General features: G+C 42.9%; 1 pseudogene; it reads right to left on the bottom strand.

Moving 5' to 3' along the window:
* Positions 1-4337: 4337 nt before the first annotated feature.
* Positions 4338-4456, bottom strand: LOC146038199 (5S ribosomal RNA; annotated as a pseudogene).
* Between the last annotated feature and the right edge of the window lie 4484 nt (positions 4457-8940).

Genomic DNA, 8940 nt, shown 5'->3' with positions numbered 1-8940 from the left:
CCAGTGCCTCACCAACCAATAACTTCACCGCACGTCACTGGAGATACAAGAATGTTGCTATAGATATATTATCTTTGCTTTATATTGCTTGTTTTTTTTTCAGTCTGTAAATTTTACATGAGATTGTGGGATGTGGATTAAGACGTCACTATTTTATATTTGTATATCTGTGTGAGTCATTTCAAAGATCTGCTCATGTCTGATGGAGGAGATGTTTTCCCCAAGATTAAAGAGTATTTAAATCAATATATACTGTACCTGCTATGATTTTTGGCATCGCATGCAGTGAGAAGGCTGTTATAAGATGAATAAAATCAGTAATAATGAGATTTGGTTCACTGGAGCCCTTGCAAACAACTTTTAAGTTCACCGAGGACTAAGCCTACTTTGGATCAGATACTGTTGTTCCTGCTTGTAATTTATAAAATATTAAAATCCTTAAGATATGATGGTTAAATGCAACTATTCTGCATCTGTGATATCGCAGTTTAGTTTAACCCTTTGGGCCAGATTCTCTAAGCTTCAAAAGTGATAAAATAGAGAGTGATAATCAGCTCCTGCCTGACCTTTTTCAAACACAGTCTGTGACATGGCAGGTTGGAGCTGATTGGCTGGCTGTTTATCACTCTCCACTTTATCACTTTTGAAGCTTAGAGAATCTGGCCCTTTGAGTGTCAAGTTAATTTGTCAAAATAGGTGTGAAAATTGGGAAGCAAACATTTTTATTCATCATAATGACTTGTAATATTTACCATATATAGGAAATATAATCTTTTTTTATTTAATCATTTTTTATTTGAATGTATATAACAAATGTAAGCGCTGACTTTTCTAGCGGATATATTCTCTCACAGAGATGTTGGCACTCAAAGGATTAAGTAATGTACCCAACCCGGATGCATGATCAATGAAAGCTAGAAGACATGTACAATATGACAGATGCACTGTATACCTGCTATTTGTGATGATACCTTTTTACCTATTTTTTTAAGAAAACGTTTAACTAATAGATTTATAGAGTTTTGTAATGTGTTTCATCAAATTAGTGTTTTGCTGTCAAATTTTTCATGTGTGATTTCACTTAGTTAAGTGGGTTATCATAGAAGGATTTATAACTTCTTTTCCGAGCTAATAAAATACATTTAATTGCATTATATGCTATGGTCTCTCACAGATGAAACCCACACCCACCAAACATGACTCTGTAGATATTGATATAGTTTATGTACCAGCTTCTAACCCCAGATTTAAAAACCCTCCTTGCAGTTTGGTGACAGCTGACATTAACACCATTACAAAAAGCGTTTGCACTTTTAGGCCCATGTTGTTTAGGGACTTACACATATTTAGGCTTTGCTCAGTGTAAAACAGACTTTTATGACACATTCAATTAGCTGCTGGGCTCGAGATTCAATCCCTAACCCTATAACAATCCATATCGCAAATGCAGATTGAATGCAATATATTTGCCCAAATTTGCATTGTGTGAAAAAAGACAGCATATGATATATCAGTAATAGCAGCAGCTAGTAGATGGTGGCCTGTACACTTACATCAGATCAGATGTCGGTGAGCTCATCTGATTGCTGGGCATCTGCCTTGGTCATCTGGTTAGTGCTACAAACTCAGATGTTAGCTGCGACTTTAGTATCTCACTACATAGCAGTTTAGATGACCAGGGTTACAGAAGTGAGGACCACAGCGATCAACTGATCAGATCCTCTTAACAAAATCACCAATCACTGAATGAGGATTTTTATTTTCTTTATTTTATTCACTGTGATCAGCCTGTGACGTATATAACATGTCTGATCACAGATGCATGTCAGAGCAGGAATAGGAAAATTGAAGAAAACCTGAATAATGGCAGCTGAAGATGGCATTATTATCACACAACTCTCGTATTTTTTTTAATATAATTTCATTATAGAACATTTGAGCAGATCAAATTTACCATTACAATAAATATGATCTGATTACTAATATTTGCAAATTCTCATCCAATTGCCAATTAGGACATTAGTAAGATGGTGTGAAAATACTTACTGTATATTCATATTAATTTAGTAAAGGTTATATTGATAATAAAAAAATAATAAATAAATAAATATGACCATAAAAGTGACCTACAGATGGTGCCGTTCTCATTGGAGTGGCTCCTGTCGATTCTATCACCATGCACCATCCCACGCCCATCCACCCTGCAGTCATCAACTGCTCTCTGCCCATATCCCCTGCTCGCCTGCCCGCTTCCTGCCTGTCTCCCTGAAGCAGAGATGGGCAGGAGAGCACCCTGTCCTCACTCCCTGCTACTTTGCTGAGTTGGACGCGCCTCTGGCGCACCAACCGCCATCCTCTGCCAGCGCTTGCCTGCTAGGTGGATCTGGCGAGCACACGGCAATAATGAGGTTGGCTCCATCTGTACATCACCACTTGGTATCAAAGCTTTGAAAACACAAGAAGCAAATGAAACATTATAGCAGGACTGTATCAACGTATCTTGCGGTTTATGCTAAAATATACCGATATTGATGTCACTTTTGTGCAAAATAGTTGTGGTGCAGCTAGCTGAACTTTAGTAAGGTGACAAAAATATCATAGGTACAGGGAATTCATTATACTTTTAGTAGAATATAACTTTCCTGTTGTTCTTTGTGTAGCTTAAATATTCACAGTTGCATTGGAATTGTGTTCTTCCTCTCTTGCAAGATATCCACTGCTTATTTTACCACAGTGCAACTATATTTTATGCTCTTTTCTTATTTTCATTTGCTTTATTCTTATCTTTGCCTTGCACAGGCTCCCTATCTTTCTATATTTATTAGTCGGTGTAACAGATTAACTCCTGAGTCCTGATAAAAGAGTTGCAGAAGTGAAGATTAAATTAAGAATCATACTGTATTTGCATACATTATTTCATAAACAGGAAGACATTATAAAACACCTGAAATATTATTTTACTGTTTTATTTATTACAATTACCCACCTCTCAATTATACCTTGATTTCCTTCAATGTGTTAAGGTCACAGACTGTTTGACTATGCAATTGTGGTTAAATCTAATTTCCGAACCTAATTTTGCTGCTGTTTTGGTTTATTCTAATTCTTTTATACAGACTTTCCAAATAATATTGAATTGAAATGTTGAAATAGTTTCTTTTTGTGTATATGTATTTTTCTGCAGTCTTGTCTCTTTTTTCCCGACTTGTTCTTAAATTTATTCCATATCCAAATAAGTTAAAAGGGAAACTGATAAAATATTGAAAAAAAAAAACGTTCTCTAAGGCTTTGTCTACACATTCATAACTTGTCATTTGTATTTTATTCTTCCAATTAGTTCTTTTATGTTTGCTGGCTACCACATATCAATTAAATTGAAAGTTAAGTCACAAATTGATACAGCTATGCTAAATTGCAGAGCATATTACTAAGCAACCGTCAAACCACATTTCCAAAGTCTATTTTTGCCCTTTTAACTTTTATATATGATAAAATAGAGACTTATATTACCTTGTAAACAATGATCCTGCTACTGTACATAGTAGGGTTATATCGGCTACTCAGCCAAACAACTGTTTTGCATGAATTTAAATTCCCCTCTTGTGTTCCTTTCAGTTGAGTTCTAGAGTAGACTTGTGCGCTCATATCATTTAGATCAATGTCAGCCTCTCATAACCTTTCATGAACACCAATATGAACAAAAAGGGGGTGTAGATCCGCACAGACTGGAAATTTGATAATTAATAAATTATTGAAACCAACTGATATGAACTACTTTGGAAAAAAAAATTCTGGTAGTTGTGGGGTTGGCGGTGCGCCCGGCGTTTGAGATCAATGTTTATACACTGGGATTTTTTTGTCAGAAAGAGACTGACAAAGAAAGAAAAAAATGCTTTGTGGGCGCACTCCTTTTTAAGTTTAGATACAGTAGATGGTAGTTTTTTTTAAAACGTAACTTTTATTGAAGACGCTTTGTTAAAATAAATGGCACATTGTGATGGGAAAAAAATGAATTTTTTTGAAAAAATGATTTAGAATGTAGTGTGAACCTTGAACTAAAATTGTCAAGGAATATTGAATCACACGTTAATTTATCATTCATGCACTGATGGGTCAAAGGTACGGTTTACCAGTGATCATAGGCAGATAAATGATTTAGTTCCCTATAAGAATAGTATGAAATCTTGTGCTGGGATTGCACACTGGGTATACCACGAATGGTTTACCAAACAGTAAAGGCCTCAAAAAAATGATTTATATATAATATATAGGGACTCTCTCTGGCAGTCATATATACAGAAATGGATTTGAAGTAACGATTCACCTCCCTTATGTTTATATTGCCACACCTGGTCTTCCCCAGGGGTCTCCCACCTGGGTACTGTCCTGGCCCTGCACTGCTTGGCTTCCAAGTTCGGGGAGGGTTTGGGCAGTCCAGTGGGGTATGGTGGCAATATAGTGGGTTAATTCGGTGCACTTCAATCAATTATAACTGTTTGACTACAGATAGATATGGCGCATCACTTGTGACCCATGGGGTTGGGGAAGGCAGACTGGGGAAAGAAAAGGGGGAGGGGAGAAAAAACGTATTTTATATGCGCTGCTGCACGGCAGAATGCAGGTGCTTACTCAAATGTATGACTGACAAAGGTATGGTCTATACAGTGCATACAAGGAATCTCAGAACCGTATATATGTAATTGAAAGTATTATATGAAAATTATCATATACGGTGGATTTAGTATGCTAGGTGACACTTGGCTCTTGTAGCACCAGAACAGGTGATTACTGCTGTGGGGCAGAATGATGATGTTTGTTCTATTATATAACTGGGAAAAACATATGGTCGACACAGGCTGAGACGTTGACATGTTGACACCGAGAGACAATCTGTAGGTATGAGATTGGTGAATTCGTCGATTGATTGCTCCTGGGTGTTAGAGAAACAATTGTCCAGTGTAGTAACTTTTAGTTTAACTTGCTACCGGCAGATGAAACAAAGATTAAGGCAGAAAGTACATTGGCTTGGTTTCGTTTAGTTTGACACACTGTTGCTAAAATGCTGAAAAGGAAGAGTACTGTGTCTATTTTGATACAACAGTGGATGTAGATACAAAGTTGCTCGTCAGCTGTACATTAGATGGTATATCACACTATGGATACAATGTTATGGCTGGCTTATCACACTGTAGATTTGAGTAATCAGCGCTGTGTCACACTAAAAGTTTGGATAATCAGCGCTGTGTGTACTAGTTGACACGGCTGGTGTGGACACAGATATTTATGGTGTCACACTGATGTTACCATCTAGTTGAACAAAATTAAGCATGAACCCAGATAATTGGAGGAAAAAAAGATCGAGATGAATACAGGTAAAGAGAAGCGCTTGGATGGGAGCACAGCCCAACTGCCAATTAGCAGTGGGGGATGTGTCCGTGTACCTGCTGCCGCTGCCTGTGTTAGCGGCTGACGGGGATGGGTGGTGTACCACGTGATGCCGGGGTGGTCGGAGATCGGACCGTCTGCGTTGTAGACTGCCTGTGGAGATGCGGAGTGGCGGGAGCTGGACCCGCTGTTGTCCGGTGCCAAGACGCCGGCTGGCTGCCCGGGGATGGGTGAGACGGCGATAGGGATAAAGTTGCTGCCGATGCGTGTCAGAGGAGTGAGGCTGGAAGGAAACTGACTGCTGGACACGTGTTTCGCCTATGAGGCTTCTTCCTGCGAAACACGTGTCCAGCAGTCAGTTTCCTTCCAGCCTCACTCCTCTGACACGCATCGGCAGCAACTTTATCCCTACCGCCGCCTCACCCATCCCCGGGCAGCCGGCCGGCGTCTTGGCACCGGACAACAGCGGGTCCAGCTCCCGCCACTCCGCATCTCCACAGGCAGTCCACAACGCAGACGGTCCGATCTCCGACCACCCCGGCATCGCGTGGTACACCACCCATCCCCGTCAGCCGCTAACACAGGCAGCGGCAGCAGGTACACGGACACATCCCCCACTGCTAATTGGCAGTTGGGCTGTGCTCCCATCCAAGCGCTTCTCTTTACCTGTATTCATCTCGATCTTTTTTTCCTCCAATTATCTTGGTTCATGCTTACTTTTGTTCAACTAGATTTTAACATCAGTGTGACACCATAAATATCTGTGTCCACACCAGCCGTGTCAACTAGTACACACAGAGCTGATTATCCAAACTTTTAGTGTGACACAGCGCTGATTACTCAAATCTACAGTGTGATAAGCCAGCCATAACATTGTATCCATAGTGTGATATACCATCTAATGTACAGCTGACGAGCAACTTTGTATCTACATCCACTGTTGTATCAAAATAGACACAGTACTCTTCCTTTTCAGCAATTTAGCAACAGTGTGTCAAACTAAACGAAACCAAGCCAATGTACTTTCTGCCTTAATCTTTGTTTCATCTGCCAGTAGCAAGTTAAACTAAAAGTTACTACACTGGACAATTGTTTCTCTAACACCCAGGAGCAATCAATCGACGAATTCACCAATCTCATACCTACAGATTGTCTCTCGGTGTCAACATGTCAACGTCTCAGCCTGTGTCGACCATATGTTTTTCCCAGTTATATAATAGAACAAACATCATCATTCTTCCCCACAGCAGTAATCACCTGTTCTGGTGCTACAAGAGCCAAGTGTCACCTAGCATACTAAATCCACCGTATATGATAATTTGGTACTTGTTTCCTAGCACGGCCACAATTGTATGGATCGTGTACCTTTAAGTTAAGGTACACGATCCATACGATGGACCCGATTTCCTTTGAAATCAGGTCCATTTGGCCGGCTAGGACAAAATATCGGGGGCATCGCGTCGGTCGGGACCGTTAACAATGGTCCCGACGCGACCGACGCGATGCCCGCGATTTCCCCATAGACTTCAATGTTAAAAAATATTTTAACATTGAAATCGTGTCGGGAAAGGTAAAATATCGGGGGCATCGCGTCGGTCGGGACCATTAACAATGGTCCCGACGCGATGCCCCCGATTTTTACATAGGCTTCAATGTTAAAATATTTTTTAACATTGAAATAGTGAAAAAATGTGAAAAATGTGAAATGGGCCAATATGACCCATTTCACATTATAGATGTCCCCGTCGTCACCCCACGATAGACGCCAACCCGAAGCGTGGCGAGCGCAGCGAGCCCGCGAGGGGCGGCGGTGCGCGTCCTCCGACCTTTTCATTCCCCTACTATCCACTAGGGCGTGGAGTGAGAACAGAATAGTGTGGCGAGCGCAGCGAGCCACTGAGCCCGAAGCGTGGCGAGCGCAGCGAGCCCCGCGAGGGGATGCGTATAACTTCACAGGTATACGCGTCCCCTCGCGGGGCTCGCTGCGCTCGCCACGCTTCGGGCTCGGTGGCTCGCTGCGCTCGCCACACTATTCTATTCTCAACTCCACGCCGACGTGGATAGTAGGGGAATGAAAAGGTCGGAGGACGCGCACCGCCGCCCCTCGCGGGCTCGCTGCGCTCGCCACGCTTCGGGTTGGCGTCTATCGTGGGGTGGGTTGTACGCCGTTACATTTGGGGGGTTGGGAAATATTTTACATTGAATCCAGTGTAAAATCGGGTCCCAGGGACCCGATTTACATTTCATTCCAAAAAAAAATCGGATCCAAAATCGGTCGGTCGCGTCGATCGCATCGCATGCGACCAAATCGCATGCGATGCGATCGACCCGATTTTTCCGACACGACCACTCCGATGTAAATCGGTGTGGCCGTGCTAGGAAACAAGTACCGATAATTTTCATATAATACTTTCAATTACATATATACGGTTCTGAGATTCCTTGTATGCACTGTATAGATCATACCTTTGTCAGTCATACATTTAAGTAAGCACCTGCATTCTGCCGTGCATGAACACCAATATCCCAGACACATGCTTCTGCAGTGCTGTGTCATTGGCGTATTTATAATAGGTGCAGACTGGCCCCTGATTCCCAGTGGGGCCCACACTACCCACACTCCACCCATTCTTTAATACTTACCATCCGAAGCCCCACGTCGAAGGCAGCAGCACTGCTGAAATTTCCAGAAAAATGGCCTAGTCTAGTGCTCAGGCTCTACTGCACTAGACAGCGGGCGGGTGCTGCTCCCGGCAGAGATGAGGGGACCTGGCCATAAGAGACCGCACATGGGCCACCTGCTCTTAAAGCACCCCTGTGGTGTGTATTACACAGGTTAGAGCACAGGTTCTCAAAGTCGATCCTCGGGACCCCACACAGTGTATGTTTTGCAGGTCTCCTCACAGAATCAAGTATAAAATTTGCTCCACCTGTGGATATTTTAAAATGTGTCTGTCAATAATAAGTACACCTGTTGGGTGACCTGTAAAATGTAAACCGTGTGGGGTTCTGAAGAATGAATTTGAGTACCACTGGGTTAGAGTATAGACAAAAGAGGAGAAGGAAAGTCAAATGAACCGCGGTCAGGAGACAGAAAATTGATGGCCGTACTAAAAGCAGTAAGTAAAAAACAAGTTAAAAACAAGCATGAGTCACGCTCCCTGGGAATTAAAGTCAATAGTTCTGGCAGAGTTGGTACACAGGACAACACTATAAATAAGGAGCAATGGAGTAAAGAAAACTTCATCTACAGATGGCGCCGGCCTTATTATTGCTGGCGGAGCGCCAGGACCGTGTCCCTGGCGATCCGCCAGCAATCTGGCGCTCTGGCTGAATGAGACGCTCGTGCGTTTCCCACGCACGAGCGCCTCAATAGCCGGGCGGCGAGGCGGCGCGGCGGGTGCAGTCCTGCCCGTATCCAGCTTCAGGGAGACGGGCAGGGCTGCGGGGGGCTGCGGGGGGGCGGTGTGGACCGGCGGGGACCCGGGGAAGCCGGCGGGGACCCGGGGAAAAGCACCGTCGGAACGGGACGCGCGTGCACCTCGTGCACGCGCG

This window comes from Crinia signifera, chromosome 1 (assembly GCF_055691185.1).
Source record: "Crinia signifera chromosome 1, ASM5569118v1, whole genome shotgun sequence".
NCBI lineage: Eukaryota > Metazoa > Chordata > Amphibia > Anura > Myobatrachidae > Crinia > Crinia signifera.
The sequence above is the reverse complement of the archived record's forward strand: the minus strand, read 5'-3'. Positions and strand labels throughout refer to the sequence as shown.